The following is a 26,513-nucleotide window of genomic DNA, read 5'->3' as shown; positions in this document are numbered from 1 at the left end:
GGTTTCAGCTCACCCTCAAGGAGGGATTGAAGAGGCCACACAGTCCTGGATTGAGGCTGATTCCACAAAACATGGAAATTCCTTGGAATCTTAGGTGAAAAATAGGTGAAAAAAATTTTTTAGGGCAGATAACATCCTGGCCAGGTTAGCTCTAGGTTCTCTTTGGCACCAAATTTTGCTTTTCCATAATACATATTTTTAAAAATTTCTCAGTAAATATTTTTTCTTCCTCCATTTTGTAAATTTCTGGACTTCCTGAGAACCCCTCGGAGCTGGAAATCTGGGCTGAGCTGGGGGTTGGTAGGTCGCATGCCATCTTTTTTGACTTCTCATGGTGCGCACCTCCAAAATCACTGTTTTTTCATGAAAAACAAGCTTGTTCATGAATATTTTGTGAAGAAAAGTTAAAATTGGGTGTTTTCAGTCTTGCCAACTTTACCCCTTGTCCAAAAGAAGTAACAATCGAATGTGGTTACTAATGATGTTTTAGGGCTTTTTTCTCTCTCAGGAGGGTGTGCAGGAAGATAAGGAGAGCTGTACCTGGTGAGACCCAAGTGGTGAGCAGCAGGTACCCCTGGAAGGGTATGAAGTGGAGGAAGGGTGGAGGGCTGGATCCAGGACTGCTTGTGGTGGGCAGGATTTGCTTGCTTCCAGCTCCTGGACCCTTGGAATATGCTGATTTTGCTCTTTTTTCCCCCTTTTGGCTCTGGTGGGAACTGCTCAGATGGAAATCCCAAGCTGATAGATAACTGGATTTTCCTAGGGATAAAAAAAAAAAAAGTCCATTTCCTTGCTCCAAAGGGAGGACATCAAAGAAGAATTAGTTGGGAGGAAAGCTGGCATGGTGGCCATGTTGATCTCCTTCTCTCCTTGCAGAGGCATGGAAGGGACAGTGGATTTATGGGACCACCAAGGACCAAACCTTTCTTGTGAGTGGGTTTGGAGGATGATCTATCCTCCTTCTCTAGAATCCTTGGGAGCTGAGAGTATGGATCCCATGCTTAAAAGCATTTAAAAGTTCAGTATTCCAATGATATTCTAATGATGTCATTGACAACCTGTAAAGGAGGTGGAAAAAGGTGCAGAAAGGCAAGATGGAGGGAAAGGGGGAGAAATGAGTAAGAGAAGAGTCAAGAGAAGAGGGAAGAAAAGCAAAGAGAGCAGAGGTATGGGGAGAGATGGGCTGGGGGACTACAGGCATCTGGGTGAGTAATATTGGTCCCATCCTCACCCACAAGGAGCAGCAGGAGCCTTTTCCCAACTGGCACGGGAATATTTTTGCAGCAACTGCACATTCCTATCTGCTGGCTCATATCCATGGGTCAAAACAGTCCAGTGCTCTGTAGTTACCCTTCCAAATGTCACCTGAATGGATCCTCTGTTACACCAAAAGGTTCTGCTGGTTTTCAGGCATTTTGGGTACAGTTTCCCTTCTCCTCTCCCTCCTTTTTCTTCACCCCTAGTGTGTTTTCAGCTCAGGTACAGCCATCATTTACCTTTTATAGTTTGCTTTACAGCCTCTTGTTATGATGTTATCTGTTAAAGAATGTATTTTTAATGTCTTTTATAGCATGCTTTATAAATAAGTTATTAAAGAATGTACCTGCAGCTAGTGATCACTTAATAAATATTAATAAAGCTGTTCCAGATGAGGCCATCATTAAGAGTGTCACAGCACACCCATGCTGGTTACCTCAAAAGAGTTTCTGTGCTGGGTACTGAAACGTTCAGGAGGGCTGTGATGGGAAGAGTTGGGAAGCAGAAGTGGGAAAAAACCACTTTGGCAAAGTTCTTTTGGCCTTGAACTCCAGACTGAGTAATATATATATATGTTTTTCATGAAATACCAATGGCAGGTGGGGAAGGGGGGTAAAAAAAGGGAGAGTGACTCTGAAAATCATAAAATCACAGAATGGTTTGGGTTAGGAAGAATCTTTCAAGGCCACCCTGTCCAAGCCCTGCAGTGAGCAGGGACATCTGCAACTGGATCAGGTTGCTCAGAGCCCCATCCAACCTGACCTGGAATGTTTCCAGGGATGGGGCATCTCCCACCTCTCTGGGTTGGTGTCCATAGCAAGGAAGGAACTCAAAGGTGGCTTCACAGGAGGGTAATGCTTAGCTGACCTTCAGTGGCTTTTCCACTCTAGCCTAAAATGTTAGATTAGCCCTGAGAAATGTGGACATTTAGTCAATCCTAGTTCTGTTTCTGTATGTCTCAATCTGTATTTTTTGTTATTTTCAGTTTGGATCTGGTGCAGCTGCCAGATCTACAACCCTAGGGTATTTACAGTTCTTGCTGTCCACAAAATTACATTTTGGATCTAGCTAGAGGGGCTTAAAAGCACCCACGGGTGCAAGATATATTCTCTGGAGAAATCCACACAAATGCAGACAATGTATGAACTTATTTAATGTATAATAAGCTTAATTAATATGTAAGTTTATAAACTCAGTTTGCCCACAGTCTGTAGGATGGGGGCCAGCAGCTGAATTATTCCCACCACCTGTGGACATCATTCAGTGGTTGCATAAAACTTTCCTTAGTGTCTGAGACCTGAGTGGACAGATGAGTGTTCACCTTTGTTCATGCAGGTCCTGATGGAGGAGACCAAACCTCTTGGGTTGCCTTTGAGAGGGAGATGATGCTTTGGTGCACTCTTGTTACCTCCCTGCACATCCCTCTGCTCTGGGTTGTCTTCTGGAGCAACAAATTTCTGGCAAACACCTCTGCCAGGCTATAATATCTTTCTGCCATGTGGTGCCAGAATGAAATATGAGCAGTGGAGATATATTCCTGTCTCCATCAACAACCACCTCCTTTCCAAATCCTGTGTGGGGTCCATCCTATCCAAGTCTCCCTGTCCTGCTCCAAGATACCTCTTCAGAGATGGTTTTCTAGCAAACCAAAGATGCTCCCAAAGGAGAGAAAGCATTTCACAGAGGAAGAAACATCAAATCTGGTTTCCTCCTTCCAACTCTTCTGTTCTCATTACAGGCCAGGGAAGGGGTGGAGTAAGCATCCCTGAAGGGATTTAAAAGTTGTGTAGATGTGGTGCTGAGGGCCATCATTTAGTGGTGGTCTTGACAGTGTCTGGGTAAGGGTTGGACTTGATCTTAAAGATCTTTTCCAACCAAAATGGTTCTCTGAGGATGGGACAGGTATTCTCCTCCCACAGCACAGAAAGCAAAGGATGGGTTGGAAAGGACCCTCCTCTCTCTCCTGCTCCTGTAATTGTCTTTGACACTGTTTATCATCTGTGATAATACAGCTGGGCCCTGTTACCTCCAGCTGCTCTAATTCCTGTTATCAGTCTGGCACCAGGGAGAGGGAGGTGAGAGGTAGGGAGGAGAGGTGAAGTCATTATGGAGCTGGCAGGGCAGTGAGAATGGAGCCTGGTGATGGACTAGCCATCACTTGACCTGAATGCAAACATACATCCTATTGGATTGACCTTTCCCTGAGACTAATGGATCTCCTTGTGCATTGTTTTTGCTACACTGCTGGTCATTCCAAGGAGATAGTTTCTGGTAATTAAGATAGATCCCTTGTATAACCCACCCACAGCTGACAATCGATAGGCTCCTCCGAAGGGATATTTCCAGATTATTGCTATGTCAGCACAATTTTGGGAAGCTTTGTTGGTCTTAGCACCAGAGGTAGAATCAGGAAAGCAACAGAGGGGTGGCTGCTGGATAGGCAGGGTGTTTGCAGGGTGTCTGTAGGTGGGGGTGGGTGACTGTGTCCTCTCTTGTTTGGGGTGAGAAATAAATAAGAATTCAAACCTGTGATGCTGCTGTGGTGAAGGGTCATAGCAGAAACTCCTCAGTCCTGTGTGACTGTGAGCTTGTAATCAGAGCAGAACAGATCTGAGCCTCCTGTTTCAAGAATGGAATTCCTTCAACTATATCAAATTCCTTGGGGAAGAGTGGCTGGAGAGCTGCCCAGAAAAGAGGGACCTCGGATGCTGAACATGAGCCAACAGTCTGCCCAGGTTGCCAAGAAGGTCAACATCATCCTGGCCTGTTACAGGAACAGTGTGACCAGCAGGACCAGGGAGGTGATCTTACCCTTGTACTCAGCCCTGGTGAGGCTACATCTCAAGTACTGTGGGCAGTTTTGGGCACCACAGTATGGGAATGACATTGAAGTTCTGGAGAGGGTGTAGAGAAGGGTAACTAACTGATTAGGGTCTGGAGAAGAGGTCTTATGAGGAGAGGTTGAGGGGTCTGGGGCTGTTTAGCTTGGAGGGGTGGCTGAGAGGAGACCTTATTGCTCTACAACTCCCTGAAAAGAGGATGTGGTGAGGTGGGTATTGGCCTCTTCTCCCTAGTGACCAATGATAGTAGAAGAGGTACTGAGTTTAAGTTTTGCCATGGGCAGTTCAGATTGGATATTAGGCAAAATTTCTTCACTGAAAGAGTAGTGAAGCATTGAATAGGTTGTCCAGGGAGGTGGTGGAGTCACCATCCCTGGAGGTATTAAAAAAAAAATGGGTAGATGTGGCACTTCAGATGATTTAGTGGTTGAGGTGGTGTAGGACTGATGGTTGGACTCGCTAATCTCGAAGGTCCTTTCAAACCATGATGGTTCCATGACTCCATGATTCCTTCTCCCATTCTTATTCATCTTTGATCCTTTCTGTTGTGGTTTTTGAGTTGTTATGAGGCAGGGAAGCAGTGGTCTCCAGCACTCCATACAGATCCCAAGCTGTACTTGCAGTGATGGAACTGGGAGAAAAAGTTTTCTCTTCATTTGCAAATTGAGCACGTTTGGTGGAGATGTCCTCCCAGGAACCACATATGCAGAGGATATGAAGGTCTCTTGCTTTTCTTCATTCAGCCAGTTTTCTGGCTGTTAGGCAATGCTATTTTCCCGGTGTCCTGGTTTGGGCCAGGATAAAGGTAATTTTCTGTCTTGTACTTTTGCTTTCAGCTAAGTCTCTTGTAAGTAGTTGCACTTGCTGAAATTAACAGCAAGTTTCTCTGACAGTGTCTGCTTCTGGGACTGATCACAGTCCATGTTTATAGTTACTGCTGGAGACTGGTGTGCAGAACCAAGGACACTGCTCAGCTCTGAGGAACATTTTGGGCTAGGGAAAGAGAAAAGGAGTAAAGAGGTCACTCCTGCAGCCCTCCTTTGGGGAGGAACAGACAAGATAAATAGCCAAAATTGACCAAACAGAGTATTCCATCCCATACACTTCATACTCGGTATAAATTTGAGGGATCACAAGGGTCAAACCCTTTCCCTTCCTCCTTCCCCTTCTTCACCTGTCTCTGTTTGCTTTGGCATCCTGGGAGGATTCCATCCATTCATCTGCCTGTGGTCCTGATCCATGCCAGCCTGAATCTGTGTGTTCCTGCCTCCAGCTCCCGACTGCTGCTGACCCCAGGAGTCCAGCCTGGACTTTCCCAGGGCTGCCCTGCAGCCTCGGTGGTAACATGAGAGTTATTGGGGGAAAGGGGGAAGGAACATGGTATCAATTTTCCTATATATTTGTTTATATTTAGTAAATTTTTTCCTTTTTATCATTACTGTTTCATTAAAGCTGTGTCGTTTATTTTCCAACCCATAAGTTTCTCTCCCTTATTCTCTCTCCTTTCTTTATCAGGGAGGGGGATTAATAGAGAGCATCTGTCATTTGGTTTAATTGCTGGGCCAGTGTTAAACCCTGACACATGGCTTCTTCAAAAAATCCAACTCCAGATCTAGGAATGAAACTCCTTCACATTACAGCCATACAGATCAAGAAGTTACCCAGTTTGTGCTGCTTTCTTAACTGGTACAAAGTCTGTCAGTGAAATGAGGAAAGAAAAAGTTTTACCTGAGGTTTGATTCCCTGGTGTTTGAACCAGCTAAGTGAGGACTTTGAGTTCAAGTGTATTCTAATAATTTAAGAGATGACATGAGAGCTGTAGAGTCTGCATTTCATCCTTCCACCAGTCCCTGACATTCTTAAGAACAATTCTGGAGCACCATGTCCAGTTCTGGGGTCCCCAACACCAGAAGGACATGTAGTTGTTGGAGTGAGTCCAGAGGAGGCCATGGAGATGCTGGGAGGGCTGGAGCAGCTCTGGAGCCAGGCTGAGAGAGTTGGGGTTGTTCATCCTGGAGAAGAGAAGGCTCCAGGGAGACCTTAGAGCACCTTCCAGTGCCTGAAGGGGCTCCAGGAAAGCTGGGGAGGGACTTTGGACAAGGGAATGGAGGGATGGGATGAGGGGGCAACAGTTGGAGCTGGGTGATCTTGAAGGTCCCTTCCAACCCAAACCAGTCTGGGATTCTGTGATATTTTATGACTGTTTCTTGTTTGCTACAGGCAACTAGAATGAAAGATGTGTTTGGATGGCTGGGCCTGCCCCAACACATGTTTGAGGGGTTCAGTAATTGTCTGGGATGCACCAGCAATTTACTGGGATGCAGTAACTGGTGGCACGCACCATCAACATCAGTGTTTTGGAGCTCTAGAGTAGCGTTTGGCTTAACAGCTCTTTCATTGGGTGGTAAAACCTGTGCTGATGACAAGAGGCTCTGAAATTTATTCCTTCAGTCATATTCATCTAAGAAATGCCGCCAAACACGAGCTGGGATATGTGCTTTCAAAATGTCAAGGGGAAATTATTTCAAGCTTTGAGTATACATGAAGTTAATAACTTGGTTCTTCCCATTTCTCTCAACCATTCTCAGGTTGGTGACCTGATTTTCCGGAAAGGGATCTTTGGTGGGTCAGTGGTGGCCAGGGATGTAAATTACTCCCTGTAAGGTTCAGGTATCATTTCTGCAACCAGAATCTGGTCTTCTAGCAGAGTCCTCTGGGGGTTTCTGGTCCAAGAGAAAATCTCCAGAGTGTGACATTTCTTTTCTTGCTGAGCATTTCACATTTACCTGATGTATATTTTTCATCTGAGTCATCTTCTAATGTGTCTTTGCTCTGGAAATGGCATCTCTGGATGTTCTAGTAAAAGGTAGAAGAACCCTCTTGCAAGGGAAAATCTTTTATGAAGGTCTCCAACCTTTCAGTTATGCTTCTAACACTGTGACACAGTTACTCTGTTTTGTCTTCAGATTTTCTTGTTAGTTTTTCCATGAATTTGTGGAACATTTGTGCTCTCTGTCCCTCCTAACCCTTTAAATCAGCTTCTTCTATACCAAATCTGCTCTTCACAACTTTTCATGTTTGTTTGGGTTTGCTTTTTTTTTCTCCATTTTAGCTTTCCATTTCATGTTAGCACATAAAGAAAAATATATTTTAGCTATGTCCACTCTCTGTGGATGAAACCAGAGAGTGCTGTGCCATGTGGTTCACATTATGGACACATTATCTCACTGTATGGTCAAAACCTAATCATAATATTTTGAGAGGAAAATTCTTATTATTTAAATGCAATTTTGCCTGTGATACATTTTAGAGCCATAAAAGAACATTAACTGGTTTTTATTTTATTTGTTTCATAAAACTGAGGGTTTATATCAATTGATCAAGCTGTTAAAAAGCCAATTATATATGTACTTCCCCACACTGCTACATGTAAAGTTTCTACACAAAAAATAGAAAGAGATCCATCCACCACTCCACCAATGAAATATCCTTACTGAAAACATGGGTTGCATTTCTGATTGCACAAAAAAAAAAAAAATAAAAAAAATCTCCTGATGGATGCTTTTTGTTTGCTCAAATCACCATTGTTGTTGGGGTGAACTGAGGTGATACTGAGGAGTAAGGCTTTAAATACAGATAACTCTTGATTTTCCATTTGGGTGAGGATAGGTGATACTAAAACATTGCTATTTTTGAGAAAGTATATGATTGGATTTTTTTACAGAGTAACACAAGAAGTTATAAGAGTTCTAATTTTCCTAATGATTTTTTTTCCCCTTAATAACCCTGGAGTCCCCTTCCCTGGAGGGATTTCAACACTGTGTAAATCTGCTGCTAAAAGCCATGGTTTAGTGGTGGACTTGACTGTGCTGGGTTAAGCATTGGACTTGATGATCTGAAAGGTCTTTTCCAAAGCAAATGAGTCTATAACTCCATAAGAGTCCTGTGAGGAGCTGCTGTCAACTCAACCAAAAAATCCCCAACTCTTCTGTGACTCACTCATTTTATCTGATCTTGAAAATCATAGAATCATCAGGATTGGAAAAGACCTCTAAGATCATCGAGTCCAACTGTCCACCCTACAACCCCAACCCCTTGCCACTAAACCATCCACTGTAGCTCTTCATCTACCCATCTTCTGAACACCCCCAGAGATGGTGCCCCCCCCCCCGGGCAGCCTTTTTCAAAGTAATTCCTAGTAAATAAACCAACATCAATATATTCTGATTTTGAGAAAAAGATATCAGCTCACAATCCCACACACCCACAAAGAAAAGAAAAAAAAAAAAGATTGTTTCTGAGCTCCAGTGAAAGAGACCATTACAAAAATAAGTTTGGCTGATATGATTAAACATTATTTACCAACAAGACATGGATCTGATGAAAAGACAAAGCTGGGTGTCCCTATTATGGTGACAGGAAAAAATACAAATTATTCAGCAGAGGTGCTTATTTCATTTTAGTAATTATGGATGAAAGTAACTTGTACAGTCTGTCAGCTTTGATATGGTAGAGTTAACTCATAGATCATGTAAATAAAAGCTGTTTGATTAAATCAGAAATTAAATCATTTTCCCTGTTATCTCACAATTTGTCTTTGAGGTCTTTGAAATACTATCATCAAGCACAGGCCTTCAAGATTTATTCCTCATAGGTTACATTTTTTTAAAAACTACTTGAATAGTTTCCCTCTATAGAACCCAGATATACAAACAAATTTTGGGAGGATCTGGCCTGACACCTGCATGGAGAGACTGGAAATTATCAGGGTTCAGCATCTGAAGTTTCTATTAGCTGCTCGTCTCAAAATCAGACCCTAAAAATACCAATTATGAACATTTTTTACCTAGTTTTGTGTCCAAGTTTATTTTATTAGTGTGAGCAAGAAGAGAAAGAAATTTCAGTGTTTTTCCAAAAAAGTCCCCAGTGTGGCATAAAATGCAGCCATCCAATCCCTTGCAGATCCTTCCTAAGGTTTTGGCTTCACTTGAATTATACTGAAATGAAGAATGGGATAAGTGGGATAGGAAACCCTTGGAAAGCACCACAATGAAGGAAAGTGTTGCCAGATATTGGGAGCTGTAGAGTGAGGAGGAACCTTTAAATGTTATTGAACATCTGCATCTTCACCTCCAAGGGTAACTTCAGGGAATGACAGAATCCCAGACTGGTTTGGGTTGGAAGGGACCTTCAAGATCACCCAGTTGCAACCCCCCTGCCATGGGCAGGAACACCTCCCACCAGCCCAGATTGCTCCAAGCCCCATCCAACCTGACCTGAGACACTGCCAGAGATGGGACAGCCACAGCTTCTCTGGGCAACCTGGGCCAGGGTCTCAGCACCCCTACAGCAAAGAATTTCTTAAAGTCTCATCTCAGTCTCCCCTGAGAAGGTCCCTGGAAGGTCCCTTCCAACCCAAACCAGTCTGGGATTCTGACACCTTTGCTTAATTCCGCCTTGCCCATTACTAGAAATCCATGTGATCATGGCAAGCATCAAGGCATAAGAATCATAGAATGGTGGAAAAAACCAAGAAAAATTATCCTTGTAATTTTTGTCAATGTCAGGTCATCTGCAGATGTTCATAACGCCCATCACCACTTGGAAAATTCTTTGATACCCCTGCATTTTTGTTTTTCTTTCTGTGAAAATAAAAGGGGAAATTTCCAATTCTGCTGAGCAAAAAACTTGCTTTCCTTACCCTCCTGTTAGAGCCTGACCCAGCCAGTGCCCCTAAAACTCTATAGTTAAGTCCTGTGGTGGTATTTATCCACTTCTCTAAACTTAATAGCTCAGATGCAGAGCTCTGCATCCCCTTTATTTCTCCAGCAGGTCAATGTCCAAGAAAAGCAACTTCTATTTCTGCTTTCAGCTCTGTCCCTGGCTCCCATGGCCTTGTTGTGGCTCTCTGCTTCACCTTAAAATTGCCACTATATCCCTGTGCCATTGTTTCCCCACTGGTGAGATGAGAGCAGGGCTGACAATCTCTTAATGTTTTCACAGCAAGTAAGAAAAGCGCTGAGTATAATTTTAATAAATGGCAGCGTGGAAAGTTTCCCTGCTCCACTGCTTTCTCCTGCAGAGGATATAAACCACACAAAGTACCTTTTTCCTTCCGACATTCCCTTCGTTCCAGTGGAGCTGATTTGATTTAATGCATTTCCCATCCTGACAGTTGCATTTTAAATGGAACGCTCCTGGTTGCAAAAAAGTAGCCTTTTAATGACATTTTCCCCAACAGATGGGTGGCTGCAGATCCTTTGGCAACCCTCTTTCTCCTTTGGGAAGAAGGAGCCCAGACCCTGCACCACTGCACAGCTTCAGCTGCCTTGAGCCCTCTGGCTCTGCCAAGCCCTGATGTCAGAAGATGCACATCCCACCAACCTATTTTTTTCATCTCGACTCTAAATTTGAATTCTTTGACTAAATTTGAAGCCCAGGGTCTGGGAAAAGGCTTGGGACCCTTCTGTGCTATATGCCAGAGGATTCTTTGCTGTATGAGCACCCTCTGTGCTGTGCACTTTGGGCTTTCCTCCTTCTCCTCCATTTACAGTTGGCATCATTAAACTCTGGGTGTTTAGTGCCTGGGGATGTGCAATTATTGTGGAGCCTTCTCCTACTTACAGTAGGAGACACTGTGTTACTGCAGTCACTAGAGTGACAAATGAGACTTTAATGACACCTACTCTACCTGGAATTATCTGTAAACTACAATTAAGGAAGGAGCTACTCAAGGAAATAAAGCTCAGAAAAAAACCCAATATGCTTTTATGGTGACTTATGGGGAGCTCTGTAAATTCCTGATTGTTTTCTGTGGGACAGGTTGAAAGATGCAACAGAATATAATCCCTTTAAATGAGCTTTTCTTCACCACCACTAGTAGTGCTCATTGGCCAGCTATTCATCTGGTGTAAATCTGCAAGGCTTCCATTGGAGTCAGTGGTTGAGAGTAGAGTTCATTGACCCATGTGCGTAGTGGATTTTGAGAGGTTGGTGTGACTTTTGGTGGAGCAGATAATTTAGATGGTTTACTTCACCACCACAAGGTCTGAATCTGTAGAGCTGGCAGGAATTTAGCAGTTTAGCCTGGAGCAAAGGAGGCTGAGGGGAGACCTTCTGGCTCTCTGCAACCCCCTGAGAGGAGGTTGGAGCCAGGGGGGTCGGGCTCTGCTCCCAAGGAACAAGGGATGGGACAAGAGGAACGGCTTTAAGTTGTGCCAGGGGAGGTTTAGATTGGAGCTTGGGAACAATTTCTCCCTGGAAAGGGTTGTCAGGGCCTGACCCAGGCTGCCCAGGGCAAGGGTGGAGTCCCCATCCCTAGAGGGCTTTCAAAGCTGTGGAGATGTGGTGCTGAGGGCCATGGGGCAGTGGTGGCCTTGGCAGTGCTGGGTTAAGGGTTGGACTGGGTGATCTTAAACCAAAATGATCCTATGATTATTCTCTATGATTTGCAAGGGACTCTGAAAAGAAACATGGTCAGCTGGCAAGAGTAAGACCAAATTAGCCAGTCAATTAGCAGCAGATCCAAAGGGACTGGGGAAACCTGCTCATTGGCTTAAGGGTCCCAAAATTGAGGGATACCTAATGCATCTGTCTTGCAGTGTGGCCCTGGAGCAGGTATTTAGACTGCCTTTATGTTGATGTTGTCCACAGAGAGGATGTCTGTGGTGTTCCTTTGCAAGAGGAGGAAAGAAAAGCAAATCAGAATAAATAAATAAATAAATTACCACGTTTCTTTCTAGTCAAATTTTCAGCTGGAATTGTAGTTGAGGCTACATGAAGTCCCTAGGATTTAACCCTAGAAAAGCACCAAGCTCTGGATGTGCATTCAAAAATATTGACTGTCTCTGAGGTGATTTTGTCTTGGGAATCACTCTGATGGCAAATCTTCAGAGCACAAGTATTGCCATGTATTAAAAATAGAATTACACTAAGCCATGCCTTCTTGCTTAGTCATCTTTCCTTTTCTGTGGTATTTTATTATTGCTATTCCAATGTGCTGGTTATTGAGTATATGATTATTCTTTCAAATGAGTTTGGACAGAGTCTGTAGCTTTGTAGCAATTACAAGGCCACAGACTTTAGCAGCTCAGGAGAAATGGAGGAGGTTTTAATAGCTTTATTTATCTTGAGCATCTGCAGAGCTGTTTGGATTTCCTCAATGGTGGGCAGTTTGGTATCAATAAAAGGATGCTGGGACGTTTCTTGTAAATACAAGTGGGTCATTATCAATGGTGTGGGGAGCCTTGCTGGGCGCTTGAGAGTGATGCTTTCCCTCTTAGCTCTGTCATCAATTACAAGACTGTCAATGAATCTTGGAAAATGTGAACAAAAGCATTTTATGACCTGCCTCAATACAAGTCTGGCAGGCTGTGATGCTTCCTCACTCCTGCTTGTCTTCCTCACGGTGCCAGCTTCCAGCTTTTAATGTCCAACACCTACCTCTACCTGCAGGCGATGGTCTTGCCAGGTAAATCAGGTATCTGGTAATAAATTAACTCTTCTTGCTTTATCAGTTGTTAACAGTTTTTTTTTACACATGACTTGAGTTAGATGAGAAGAGCCCTTCATATATGCCAACTGCAGGTGAATCTTTGGGAAGGGATGGGGGGTGAACGCTGGTCTCAGCATCTAAGCTCGTCTTGCTCTTTTGAATGGTGAGGAATCAACCCCTTGATACCATCAGACAATTCATCTTCTTCATCCTCCTGCTGCCATCAGATTTTGTGCCTGCATCTGTGCTGAAAAGATTTCTGCAAAGCTGACAGGCAACCAGAAAAGCCTCTTTATTTCAAGGAACATATGATGTTGACTGAAGCTCAAACATTGCGATTAACTTGTGGCTAAGTGCTGAAGTTGTATAAGAAGAATGGGAATAGGTAAAGTTCATTAGGGGAAATTTGTATCTGTTTCATCAGCTCCTTTCCTTGTCAGGTGACTAACAACCTTATTTTCCTGGTCATGTCTGATCTGTGACATTCTCAGCACTATACACATAAGTTTGTGTCCTGAGTTCTTGCTCAGGGTTTACTCATGGCAGTTCCCACTGGGGCTATGGAGTGACTTTACTCCCATAGAAATCAGACCTAGCCTGAGCAATGTTTGAGTGAGAAACTTAAAACATCATCAAGGGATTTTCTTATGCAACTTTTACTGTATTATAATGAAGAAGTCCAAGAAATTTCAGCATCTTCGGGTGTTTTATGACTCAAGACACCATGCCAACGAGATCAGATGATCAGAATAGGATTGAATAATGGTACCCAGCAAGGGAACTTCTTTCAGTGCTACCAACTGACTCCTGACAAGTCTCTGAACCACTGACTTGCCTTGAATGAAATGCAGACACTGATGCCTTCTGTTTTTAATGCAGGAGATGGTAAGAAACTTCCTCCTTAGTGGAATCCTGACAAAAAGTCCTCCAACACTTGTGGTTTACCTGACAATAGTAAATCTGTGCTTTAATGACAAATAACTGGAGCCACTACAGGTGCAAATGATGTTTAGGGATCTATTTAAAGTGTTATTTTCCTTTGCCTAGCTGCTGTTTTTCAATTATCATTTCTCCTTTTTTATTTATTTATTTTTAATGGAATTCTCATTTCTCTCAAATTCTACCTGGATGTTCTTGTTTCAGTGCATACCCAAGGCCACCTCATACACTGGAGATCTATCTACACATATGGATTCATAAATTAGTAATATAAATATTTTTACATACAGTTCAGGGGGCATTAACATTCTGAGAATTTTTTTTTTCCAGGCATTTTGTTTTAATTAAAATTAAATTGCAAGGCCAGAGATGGGGAGCTAAAGTTCAGCATGAAGTTGTCAAGCTCGTCTGGCAAGACGCAAACCCAAATTTCTCACCTGAATGCTCTTCTCTGCCTACAGGCTAAATGTTCCAAATGATGTACAGGAGGTGCTTGAACCAAACCTATTAATAAATAATTGGTTTTGTACCCATACCTCCTGCAAACTTTCTTTTTTTTTTTGAAAATTCCCTTCTCCTCTTGGCCTCCAAGTGTCATTCGTGGGAGTCGACAGGAAATAAGACTGAAAAGTAAATGCAAGGTAGGAAGCAGTGCTTAAGGGGAGAGCTCTCAGCACCATTCCCCTCTACCTGAGGTTGTGAAGGCAAATAGGGTATTTGTATTTCCTCCCGCTGAAGGACATTTCTGTTGAGCACATATTCCACACCACGTAGCATTTTCCTTATCATTGCACGGCACCAATCCCTAGAAAGAGGCCTATGGCCCTCAGGCCTCATAATTTCATCCTTTATTAGAAATAAGAACAAAGAATGCAATTAAAATACAAATATTTCACATCCCAGAGATCTGGGTACGGCCCAGTGGTTCCCTGGTGGGTCCCTATCTGAAGAAATGACACGGATGCTCAGGAGGGGTAAGGAGAGTGGGAAGAGAATCCTGCTGGGTAAAAAAAGAAGGAAACCTTTTAAGGAAATTTTTCTTTAGGTGGTTAGGAAATCTGCCTGAAGCCCCAAGTGGTGAGATTTTGTGTGGATCTAGGCAGGAAGGTTTACTTGCAGGTCACAGCCTGTCCCTGTGTTTCTCTACTCTTTGGAATATAGTCTTGCTGGAGCAGAGGTTCTGAGCAGCCTTGGGATGGACACAGTCCTGGATTGTGATTTTTGAGTACTGACTAGAATCATAGAATCATTTTGGCTGGAAAGGACCTTTAAGATAATCAAGTCCAACCATTAACCCAGCACTGCCAAGGCCACCACTGCCCCATGGCCCTCAGCACCACATCTCCACAGCTTTGAAAGCCCTCCAGGGATGGGGACTCCACCCCTGCCCTGGGAAGCCTGGGTCAGGCCCTGACAACCCTTTCCAGGGAGAAATTGTTCCCAAGCTCCAATCTAAACCTCCAGGTCAATTCCTCTTGTCCCATCCCTTGTTCCTTGGGAGCAGAGCCTGACCCCCTCTAGCTTCAACCTCCTCTCAGGGGGTTGCAGAGAGCCAGAAGGTCTCCCCTCAGCCTCCTTTGCTCGAGGATCAACATCCCCAGCTCCCTCAGCTGCTCCTGGGCAGACTTCTGCTCCAGACCCTTCCCCAGCTCCGTTGCCCTTCTCTGGACAACACTCCAACCCCTCAATGTCCTTCTTGTCCTGAGGGGCTCAGAACTGACCCCAGGATTCCAGGTGCAGCCTCCCCAGTGCCCAGCACAGGGGGACAATCCCTGCCCTGCTCCTGCTGGTCACATTGTTCCAGATACATGTAGCTCCCCCTTGATTTGAAAACCCCTTTTGGTGAAACATCAATCCAATTTTTTACTAGATTTGCTTCTTAAAAAATGTCATTTCAAGTTTATAAGAAATTAAAAAATGCCCAAATATTCTGGTGTGTGCTTGGCCAAAAATAATCAGACAAATACCCAATTGATTTTCTGTGTTGACAACTCCAAGAGATAAGAAATACTATTGGCTGGATTGATAAACCACATTAGCTGTTTACATTGCACATATTATTTTATTAAAAGCTCATGCAGATCAGCAGCATTGTGCCCCACAGAAGTTGGTATTGTCTCCCAGATGAAATGCACCTTGTTATTCTGGATCTCTTTAAAGTGGTGGTTAAAGAAGCTCCATTGCCTAAAGAAATCAGGTGCATTTCTGGACGAGACTTTCCCAACAGACCCTCAAATATTTCTGTCCATGTTGGTGCATCTGGAGGAAGACTCAACCTGGGCATTTGCTCTGATGCCCTCTGTGATAACAAGACACTGATTTAGCCTGGATTTTGTGATAAACTTCTGATCTGCACTCAAGAGAGAGAAAAAGTCCAAGATTTTGGAAGAGGGGAAAAAAGGGGAGGATTTGGGTACTTCTGCTTTGCAAATACGCTGAGCATACTGCCCCAGGAGCACCACTGCAAACCTGAGGTTAACTGCTGCCTGTGGCTTTGTGCTCCTATAAAATTCAAGATTTGTCATCCCTTGACAATCAGTTGGCCATTCCTGGATCAATACTTACCACCTGGGTCAAATAATCTTGATATTCATTTTAAGAGTAGTCAGTATCTACTTATTGATTTTAAGAATAATGAAAAGTAAGTACCTGGGACCCATTTCCCAGGCTCCTCATGGAAGCAAACCTCACACTGTAGTCAGGTTCTGCCAGACATTGGAGCAGACCCCCTGAGGGTTTCTCTTCCCATTTGGCCATCTATCTCTTTGTCCCTTCCTGCAGGTGTCACATAGCTCACACATGAGGTGCTTGAGTGGCATGGCCAACAAGGCCAAGAACAAGGTCCCGAACCTATATCAGAGCAATTCTAAACACAAATCCAGGCTGGGTAGAGAATGATTTGAGAGCAGCCCTGAGAAGAAGGACTTGGGGGTGTTGGGTGAAAGGAAGCTCAATGTGAGCTGGAAATGTGCTTTGGCAGCCCAGAAACCAACCATGTCCTGGGCTGCATCCCCAGCAGTGTGGCCAACAGGACCAGGGAGGGGATTGTCCCCATCTGCTCCACTCTGGGGAGACCCCCCCCCCTGCAGTGCTGGGTCTAGTTCTGGGGTCCTCAAAGCAAGAAGGACATGGAGCTGTTGGAGGAATCCACAAAAAAGATCCAAGGGCTGAAGCAGCTCTGGAGCCAGACTGAGAGAGTTGGGGTTGTTCAGCCTGGAGAAGAGAAGGCTACAGGGAGACCTTAGAGCACCTTCCAGTGCCTGAATGGGCTCCAGGAAAGCTGGAGAGGGACTTTGGACAAGGGCATGGAGGGATGGGATGTAGAGGAACAGTTTCAAACTGAAAGAGGAGAGCTTTAGGTTAGATTCTATGATGAAATTCTGTGCTGAGGGTGGTGAGACTTTGGAAGAGGTTTCCCAGAGAAGCTGTGCCCCATCCCTGGCAGTGTCTCAGGTCAGGTTGGATGGGGCTTGGATCAACCTGTAGCTGGATGAGCTTTAAAGTCCCTTTCAACCCAGACCAGTGTGGGATGCTGTGATTTCTATGACCTTTCCAAAGCATGCTATGAACAGCTGAACAGTGCCAGACTGACACAGCGTTGTTGGTTTTCATATCAGCTTTCTTTGATAGGCTACTGACACTTATTAGATGAGGTATTCTTGATATAAAAGATTAAAAACTATCATTGCCAAACCAGGCTCTGATGTTTTATGATTCAGATCTCCCATCGTTTCTGCTCAGCATGTTCAAAGGGGGGCTGAAAACTCATAGGTGGTACTTAATCAACAAAGTTAAATCAAACAACTCATAAAGAGAAATACATTCCAATATTTTTTTAGGCAGTTCTTGATCACCTATAAGAATTTTGCCTGAAAAAGCTCAAAAGCCCACAATATTTGGCCCTTTATTATTAATTGATGTGCTTGCAGTAGAGCAGCGCATACAATTTTACGCATGAAATGTAAGAGTGTATTTCTTTGACTAGAAAACAAAACAATGATATATTTGTAAATTCTTCTTTGACTACAAATTTATATCCTGGAAAGTGTTCATGAAATGTGTAGCCATTTGTATTCTCTCTGGTATTATTTCTGGTTCTTTAGAATGCTCTGAGAATAACAAACGAGCTGCCAGTTTAGAGTGACAATATGTTCAATAAGATGGAAATGGGCTATCTAATATTTGCAAAAATAAAATAAAAAATTACTTCCTGGAGATAATTTTTAATTTTGGAGTTTTGCACAAAATAGTACAGCAGAATAAGCCATCAGTGTGACCAAAATGCATCTCTCCTCCATTAGTTGTCAAAATGAGACTTTTTGTTCTGCTAGAGTGTTCTTCCTTTTCCTTTGCCTTTTCCTTTTCATTTTTCTTTCCCTTTCCCTTCTCCTTTGCCTTCTCCTTTGCCCTTTCTCCTTTCCCTTTCCATTTTCCTTTTCCTTCTCCTTTTCCATTTCCATTTCCCCTTTCCCTTCTCCTTTTCCTCTTCCCCTTTCCCTTTCCCTTTCCCTTTCCCTTTCCCTTTCCCTTTCCCTTTCCATTCTCCTCTTCCTCTTCCTCTTCCTCTTCCTCTTCCTTTTTCCCTTTCCCATTCCTACTTCCCTTCCTTCCTTCCACCACCAATTCCCCTCACCTCCACTTCAACTCAGCCAGAATTCTATGATCATCTCCACCTCAAGAAGAAACACCCTTCAAAGAGGTTTGACCATCACTGACCAGACCCCATCCACCAGGATGGGGAGGGAGCCCAGCACAGGCTGGGGATGGGTCCTTTAGTTTCAGGGATTAATTATTCACGAACTTGAATTCTGATAAATCTGGCACAGAGGTTAATTGGTACCTGAGGGCCACCTCCAGTCAGCTGATCATAGAATCATAGAATCATAGAATCATGGAATTGTCTGGGTTGGAAGGGACCTCTGAGATCATCAAGTCCAACCCTTGATCCACTACCGCCGTGGTTACTAGACCATGGCACTAAGTGCCACATCCAGTCTCTTTTAAATATCTCCAGGGACGGAGAATCCACTACTTCCCTGGGCAGCCCATTCCAATGCTTGATCACCCTCTTGGTAAAGAAATTCTTTCTAATATCCAACCTAAACCTCCCCTGGCACAACTTGAGACCATGCCCTCTTGTCTTGCTGATAGTTGCCTGGGAAAAGAGACCAACCCCCACCTGGCTCCAACCTCCTTTCAGGTAGTTGTAGAGAGTGATGAGGTCTCCCCTGAGCCACCTCTTCTTTAGGCTGAACAGCCCCAGCTCCCTCAGCCTCTCCTCATAGGACTTGTGCTGGAGTCCCTTCACCAGCCTAGTTGCCCTCCTTTGGACCTGCTCCAGGACCTCGATATCCTTCCTAAATGAGGGGCCCAGAACTGGACACAGTACTCGAGGTGTGGCCTCACCAGCCCTGAGTACAGGGGCAGAATCACTTCCTTGGACCTGCTGGCCACGCTGTTCCGGATACAGGCCAGGATGCCATTGGCCTTCTTGGCCACCTGGGCACACTGCTGGCTCATGTTCAGCTTCCTGTCAATCCAGACTCCCAGGTCCCTTTCTGCCTGGCTGCTCTCCAGCCACTCTGTCCCCAGCCTGTAGCGCTGCTTGGGGTTGTTGTGGCCAAAGTGCAGGACCCGGCACTTGGCCGTGTTGAACCTCATCCCATTGGAATCAGCCCAACTCTCCAATCTGTCCAGGTCCCTCTGCAGAGCCCTCCTGCCTTCCAGCTGATCCACACTCCCCCCCAGCTTAGTGTCATCTGCGAATTTGCTGATGATGGACTCAAACCCCTCATCTAAATCATCAATAAAGATATTGAACAGAACTGGGCCCAACACTGATCCCTGGGGGACACCACTAGTGACCAGCCGCCAACTGGATGCAGTCCCATTCAGCACCACTCTCTGGGCCCGGCCCTCCAGCCAGTTCCTAACCCAGCGCAGAGTGCCCCTGTCCAAGCTGTGGGCTGACAGCTTTTTCTGAGTATGCTGTGGGAGACAGTGTCAAAGGCGTTGCTGAAGTCCAGGTAGACCACATCCGCAGCCTTCCCCACATCCACCAGTCGGGTCACCTGATCATAAAAGGAGATCAGGTTGGTCAGACAGGACCTGCCCTTCCTAAACCTGTGCTGGTTGGGTCTAATTCCTTGTCCATCCTGCAGGTGCTGTGTGATTGCCCCCAGGATGATCTGCTCCATAACCTTGCCAGGCACTGAGGTCAGGCTGACGGGCCTGTAGTTTCCCGGGTCTTCCTTCCAGCCCTTTTTGTGGATTGGCGTGACATTCGCCAACTTCCAATCATCTGAGATGTCCCCAGTGAGCCAAGACTGTTGGTAGATGATAGAGAGAGGCTTGGCGAGATCTTCTGCCAGCTCCCTCATCACCCTTGGGTGGATCCCATCCGGTCCCATAGACTTGTGGGGATCCAAGCATCTCAGTAGGTCACTGACTGTGTCCTTCAGGATTACAGGGGGGCTGTTTAGATTCTTGTCACCTTCTACAAGCTCCAGAAGCCAGATGTCTTCAGGACAACCTGTCTTGCTCTTGAAAACTGAGGCAAAGAAGGTGTTAAATACCTCAGCCTTTTCTTTATCTTGGATAACTATATTCCCACCCATGTCCAGTAGAGAATGGAGGTTTTCCCTGCCCCTCCTTTTGCTGTTGATGTATCTGTAGAAGGGCTTTTTGTTATCCTTCACAGAGTTCAAGTTATGGCTTTGTCTCTCTAATTTTCTTTCTATACAACCTAACTATACTCCTAAATTCTTCCTGAGTAGTTAGCCCTTTTTTCCATAATTGGTAGGCTCTCTTCTTTACCCTAATTTCTTTCAAAATCTCTTTGTTCAGCCAGACCAGTCGTCTTCCCCTCCGGCTCACCTTTCGGCACACCGGGACAGCCTGCTCCTGTGCTTTCAAAACTTGCTTCTTGAAGTACGTCCATCCCTCCTGGACCCCTTTGTTTTCAAGGGCTGTTTCCCAGGGTACATTCTGAACCAGTCTTCTGAAAAGGCCAAAATCTGCCCTCCGGAAGTCCAACGTAGAGGTTTTATTGACGGACCTCCTTGCATCCCTGAGTATTGAAAACTCTATTATTTTGTGATCACTGTGTCCCAGACGTCCACGGACCACCACATCTCCCACCAGCCCCTCTCTGTTTGTGAACAGGAGGTCTAGCAGGGCTCCATCCCTGGTGGGCTCATTTACCAGCTGGAGCAGGAAATTATACTCTATACACTCTATGAATTTCCTAGACTGCTTCCTCTCTGCTGTGTGTGAGTTCCCAGCAGACATCCGGCTGGTTAAAGTCACCCATGAGAACAAGGGCTGACAATTTTGAAACATCTGCCAGCTGCTTGTAGAATAATTCATCACCCTCATCATCCTGATTGGGTGGTCTGTAACAGACTCCCACCAGGATATCAGCCTTGTTGGCCTTCTCCCTGATTCTGATCCACAGCCACTCAACCTTATCGTTACTGACTTCAACTTCTACAGAGTCAAGAGACTCTCTAACATACAGAGCTACCCCTCCGCCTCTCCTACCCTGCCTGTCCCTTCTGAAGAGCCTGTAGCCCCCCATGGCATCACTCCAGTCATGGGAGTCATCCCACCACGTTTCCGTGATAGCGACTACATCAGAGCTTTCCTGCTGCACGATGGCTTCCAGCTCCTCCTGTTGCCCATGCTGCGTGCATTGGTGTACATGCACTTCAGCTGGGCTGCTGATTTGGCTCTTAACTTGGGCTGTCCACCCTTGGGCTCCTTTCTGGAGAGCCCAGTTTCAACCCCTTCCCCCTTCAAACCTAGTTTAAAGCCCTCCTTATCAGCCCTGCCAACTTATAGGCTAGAGTCCTTTTGCCCTTGCTAGATAGATGAAGCCCATCTGGTTTGAAGAGACTAGGTTTGATGAAATTTGGCCCATGGTCAAAAAACCCAAAGTTCCGCCAGTGGCACCAATCCCTTAGCCACCTATTAATATGATAGGTTTTCCTGCTCCTCTCCTCATTCATCTCTGCTACTGCAGGCATTGAGGCGAACACCACCTGCACTCCTGACCCATGCACTCCTCATTGTTTCTTACATACAGATACATGTAAAAAAAAATTGGGAATTCTTTTGTGCATCCTCATACCTCATGCCTTTTGTTGACCATCCTCGTGGTGGCACTTCTGTCGAGGTTAAATGTTGGCATTCCATTTTGGACATTCCTGTATCACCAAATTCCAGTGGATTTAGAAACATGGTTCCTATTTGCCTGAAATAGGATTTATATCCTTAAATAATTTTATCCTTAAAGGACTGTGAAGACAGTGGGGTTTGGGTTGTTCAGTCTGGAGGAGAGAAGGATCGGGGGAGACCTTAGAGCACCTTCCAGTGCCTGAAGGGGCTCCAGGAAAGCTGGGGAGGGACTTTGGACAAGGGCATGGAGGGATGGGATGAGGGGGAATGGCTTCGAACTGGAAGAGGGGAGATTCAGATGAGATCTTAGGATCCTTCAAAACAACAAACAGGGAAGTGAAACCCTTCACTCATCACTAACTCTATTCAAACTTGAATGATTGCAGGAAAACTGTGTTCTGGTTTTGTTTGGTTTGTTTGGTTTTTTTTTTTTAAGCCAACATGGAATGTATTAATGTGAAACCACAGCCCAAGCTGGGATATGTTTGAAAATGTCTTCAGAGCAGAACTGTACTCATGTTCAGTGGCTCAGTTTCTGTTTCAGGCCAGGTTTGATTTGCAGGTTTCAGGCCAGGTTTTCCTCCTTCTTCCTCCTGTTTTGTTTTGTTTTGGTTTTTTCTAAGTGGTACCACCAAGTAGTAAAAGCACCATCCATGTTTCATATGCATGGAAAATGAACTATAGGGGGGGAAGTGGCAGATAAATTTAACAAGCATTAAAGTTATATATAATTTAAATGTGTATAAAATTATTTGTCATATCGATTAGAAAATGGGCTGTTGACCATTTAAAGGCAACAATCAATTTCATAGTTCACAGATCAGGTCAAGTTTTGTTCTAATGATCTAAAAAAGCAAATAGCACATTAGGAGATAATGAACTCCACAGGATTACAGATGTGATCTATAGCTCTGCTGTGGCACAAGACCCAGCAAATGAGAGAGGGCATCATCTGAAGTGCCCTGGGCTCCACAGACTAAAACCATGTTTTTATATCTTGGCAAGGTGTCAATTTATGATGTAATCAAAGGCAGCTGGTGGAATTACTTTGCTCCTAAAACACCACATGGTTAGACTTAATGTCATCAATGGACAAGAGAGGTAGATCCCTATTAGTGTGGTCTACAAAAGTTATCTTCCCTGTTCTGGTAAGTGAGTGTCAAGCATCCCCACCCTGTTAATCAAAGGGAGCTGAGAGCTCTCACTGCTCCCACCAAAGGCTTGGGTTACAGGAGGGAAATACTGCAGGGCTACCATTGAGTTGTGTTCTAGTGCACGGTTATAGCAGAGAAAAGGTTTCCCTCAATTCCAGTAAGAAAAGGAAGAAAGAGCAATCCATGTGTATATAGAGAGGATGAATCTGTATCCGTGTAAATATCTGTGTATTTGTGTATGTGTATGGGTAAACATATTTTCATTTGAACTTTTTGAACTTTTTTGAACAATTAAACTTTTAATCAGACCGGTGACTTTGGAAAAGCCTGATATCTGGGATGTTCAGGTGCTGTGAAAATGGGTGCAATGTGTTTTCTGAGGAGCCATCAGCTTTTCACCTGGGTCTAAAACATTAAAATCTTCAGTCCATATCTTCTGGAGCATATGATGAGGATTTTTTTGAGTCTCTACTTATTGTTTTGAATAGCTTGTTATCTTTAAATAACTTGAACTGAATTAATATCTTGTTATCTTTGAGTAACTTGAACTGAATATCAAATTCATCTAGATTTGAGTTTGGGATGGGCTGGATTTAAATAATTTAAAAAATGTAATGTTAATTTCCTGTTTCCAGCTCTGGTTTAGATAGAGATATATGAATAGAGAATAAATTTCACACTTTCTGAGGGGGTGCCTGAAATGTGAGGAAAACTTGCTGACGGACCAGAGCATCTGAGCAGCTGTCTAAGGGGAGCAAGGGAAGCAGATCCAGTTTTGGCCTGAGCATCTCTAATGTCAGCAAGTGCCCGCATTTCAACAGTTATGTCCCACTTTAACTTTTTATGCAGCTCATATTGACCAGGCACATGATTTTTCCATCTTTGTGCAGCCCATATCATTGTCTGGAGCTTCTTTAAGCAAGCATTCCCTTCCATGCTGCTGTGTCTTCTCAGCTGCTTCAGTGCTAATGGACTTCCTTGAGTTACTAATTGGACTCATTAAACTTATTTTCTTCTTTAATAGAAGGAGTGTGTAAGCACTGAACTCAGAGGCGTGAAACTCTGATAAATGAGAAAATTTAATAATTGCAAAGCATCTGTCCCATGCTTGTAGGAGCCTTCTGAAAAAAAAAATGGAAGAGGGAAAAAAAAAGAGAGAGCTGTCAAGAGAGCCAGCACTGATTGGGTGGTCTGTAACAGACTCCCACCAGGATATCAGCCTTGTTGGCCTTCCCCCTGATTCTGATCCACAGCCACTCAACCTTATCGTTACTGACTTCAACTTCTACAGAGTCAAGAGACTCTCTAACATATAGAGCTAGCCCTCCGCCTCTCCTACCCTGCCTGTCCCTTCTGAAGAGCCTGTAGCCCCCCATGGCAGCACTCCAGTCATGGGAGTCATCCCACCACGTTTCCGTGATAGCGACTACATCAGAGCTTTCCTGCTGCACGATGGCTTCCAGCTCCTCCTGTTTGCCTTAAATGATTCTGTGGTTCTGTGGAGACAGGCTGGGATTGGACCTGTGTCTCTGCCTTGAGATGGCTTCTATCTAGTTGGCAATATAGTCTCCTGTACATGAACCTGCAGACACACACATTCATGTCCATGATGTGTCCATCCAATACATGCATCCTCATTGTTTCTTACATACAGATACATGTAAAAAAAAATTGGGAATTCTTTTGTGCATCCTCATACACACAGACCCAACATGTGGCTACTCTAGCCATGTTTAAGATACTGTTTCTACAGCATTACAGTACCTTGGAATACATCTCAGAGGAGAATTGATGAGGTTTAGGCTCAGATGTGCTGGTGAAGAGGTCAGAAAATGCATTCTAAGTTCTCTCAGAGCTCCTGAAGACTGCCAAAACCCCACTGGCTGGCAAAATATGAACTGTGTGGAAACCCTGCATGGGTATCAGAGACTTCAACGTTGACCTAATGAACCATCAGTAATTATCAGAGCAGTAGGGCAAGGCAGCACATCCTGCTGTGCTTGGAAATGACCCCAGCTTCATATTTCTGGTGGTCTGTTTAGAGGTTATGGTTTTGGTTTGGAAAATCTTCCTGGCCTGTGATGTCCCAGGACTGACCTCTCTTTTTCCCTGCTCCTTGCTTTAGAAACTGGAATATTGCCCTCTTTTGGTTGTTGCCTCCTGCATCCCTGCAAAGCCCCTGGTAGAGAAAGTAGGTGATGGTCCCAAGTTTGGTTGCAAACCATGTGCAAACATCTGTCTGTGCCACAGCCACCACTGCCCTAACAGATGGGTGCATGTATGGTAAATTTCTGGCAGTCCAAAAATGCCCAATAGACTTGAAGGTTTCCATTCTTTTTGTGGCTGGGAACTGGAGTTATTTGGACCTTTGGAAGAGGAAGCTCATAGACTAGCTGTGGCTTCCCTGAACAACAGCCAAGAAGAAAAGATGAGGAGCTGTGCACAAGAAGATAGAAGGAGCAAGTTGGAGAAGACACACAGGTAATTGTTTTGGGACAGAGAGAGTGAGTCCTGGCCTTGTCAAGGATATTAACAATATGTGCTGGAGGGACCAGGACAATAAATTGCAGAAGCACTAGTGTGGACTTGGTCAACAGCTACATCATGGTTGCATGGTTGCAATCATCATCCAAGAGCTGATGATGACACAAAGGAAAGAAGAGTACATCTCACTGTCTCATCACCTGGTAAGATCTGACAGCAGCATCACCAAGGTGCCCAGTGTCAACTCACAACCCTTCCCACAGGGTTTATAAATCAGGAGCTGGCTCCTGGTCGACACCTGATGTTCAAAGTCTCAACCTGAAAGCATCTGCTGACATTATTTTCCTCCCCATGTAGGTAGGCTCCTCTCTTCCATGCCCCAACACCTGGGGCTGGGATGAAATGGCAACAGCATGGTGTGAACATGGGATGTGAGAGAGTGGTGAGCCCAACCAGGCTGTTCTGGAATTTCAAGAGATGCTGTCTGCTCTTTTCTAAGTTCTGGTGATGCAGAAATGATCACGTCCTCTGTCAGGGAAGTCGGGAAGTAAAACAATGAGTGTCAAGCAAGAAGAAGAAATTATTTTTAATGAAATGGGATTCAGAAATGGTTTTGTCCCAGCTACTTTGAATTAATACTACTGGAAGCATAACTGAGGAACTGCCAAGAAGACCATAGTTTCTTCTGCTCTGGATGCTTTTCTCCCCTCTACCCTGACTTCTTTCTTGAGCACATTTTGACAAGTCATAAATCGTGCAGTGGAAGAGCACTACTGTTTGTCTTTAACTCTGACCTCAAAGAATAAACTCTTTTTGGGTTCAGATTGTCTTTTGGGTTACCTCAGTGTTTCTGCACAGCCTGGGGAAGGAACCTTTTATTTTGCATGACTTCATAGGTCCTCATCTTGGAAACCACATAGACATCTTAAATTCAAAACATTTGTCCAACAGAAGTCAGAGCTGAAGTGTGTTTCTAAAGCAACTCAAATTGACAAAGTTGGCCAGCTTGTTTTTTTTAGTTATTGGCATCAAATTTTATCATGACTTCAGAGAACACCACCAACAGCAGGACTTTCAAATGTATTTTCTGGACCTGCTCTGCACAACTCCTGAGTTATTAAATAGGAAAAAAAAAACAAAACCAAAAGAACCCCAAAACAACAAAAG

This window comes from Calypte anna, chromosome W, assembly GCF_003957555.1.
Source record: "Calypte anna isolate BGI_N300 chromosome W, bCalAnn1_v1.p, whole genome shotgun sequence".
In the NCBI taxonomy this organism is placed as follows: Eukaryota; Metazoa; Chordata; class Aves; order Apodiformes; family Trochilidae; genus Calypte; species Calypte anna.
The sequence above is the reverse complement of the archived record's forward strand: the minus strand, read 5'-3'. Positions refer to the sequence as shown.